Raw genomic sequence first — 1,364 nt, 5'->3', positions numbered from 1 at the left:
AAGATCCACCAGGAGTGATATATCAAAATGGTTCTTGTCTGCATTGTTATGGATTCCAGATGATAAAGTAGAAATCCAAGCATGGGAATATTAAAAGATAATAAAGGACTACATGGGACATGAATAAGCCTACTGTGTGCTATGGTAATGCTGCTCAGTCAGCTGATTTATACATCTGCTCTGTTTTAGTGATGACAAGCGGCACCCATGCAGTTTTAAATTACAGCCCTTACTGCTCTCCACGTCCTTGCAGCGACTTGAATTGTTTGGTTTTTCGAGGCCTCCAGCGGGTGCCAACCTCAACACCATTAGCAAAGAAGAAAAATCAATATTTGAGGTTTTGTCATTTCCCAAAACAATTACGCCGCTGCTTAAGACATTCAGGGAAATAGGTTATGCTCTGCTAAAATAACACAATGGACTGGGAAGAGATATCAGCAGCCAGAATACAAGCTCATGAATAGCATCGAGTCGAGTGATAGAGTTTAATTTCTTACGATGACTCCAGTCCATTATGTCCAAGTGCAAATTGGATTACAATGCGCCATGTCATTTGAGTCAACACAATAACAGACAGCTGATCACAGCGTCCACATCCTTCTTGGCATAAGTAGATGGATAGAGAACGATGTGGAAAAGGGCAATTGTGGAGAAGTGTCTTAATCCCTGTGACTTATAATATCCCATCTGTGTCCCATACGATGCCCTAGTGGTCCTTTAAGTATGGGCAATACAATTTTTAGAGCGAGGATGGGCAACACAATTTTTAGAGCGAGGATGGGCAACACAATTTTTAGAATGAAGATGGGCTACACAATGTTAGAGCGAGGATGGGCAACACAATTTTTAGAATGAAGATGGGCTGCACAATTTGTAGAGCAAGGATGGGCTACACAATTTTTGCCCACTGCATTCCCAGCAGAACTTTATTGGGCAATCCATTTCAAGCCTTAAGGTAGGCACTAGGTTGATATTACTGAACTACAATATGAGAAGATAGAGCCAGGATCGATGACCAGTGACCAATAAATTGTTCACAATTGTGACGCTTACTTGTTTCATATACCCTGGTGTTAAGTTCCAGTTATTTCTTCCCAATTACTTTGACATAGAGTTGCCCATACCCACCACAGAGTTATTCATAAAATTGTACTTTTCAAGCAGCAGTGCTCAAAGAGTAGTCATAGCTAGAGATGAGCGAACCGGTTCGCCCGGTATGGGATCCGGTTCGGATTTTCCCAAAAATCCGAGTCCGATCGGATTTGGATTTTTGGAAATCTGCGCCGATTTTTTTTTTTCTTGCTTTCTAAAATGGCAGTTGCCATTCTAGAAAGCAGGAAGTGTTCCTGGCGGGAACAGTGCTT

This window comes from Dendropsophus ebraccatus, chromosome 11 (genome assembly GCF_027789765.1).
Source record: "Dendropsophus ebraccatus isolate aDenEbr1 chromosome 11, aDenEbr1.pat, whole genome shotgun sequence".
NCBI classification, from domain to species: Eukaryota; Metazoa; Chordata; class Amphibia; order Anura; family Hylidae; genus Dendropsophus; species Dendropsophus ebraccatus.
Note: the sequence above shows the minus strand (reverse complement) of the source record.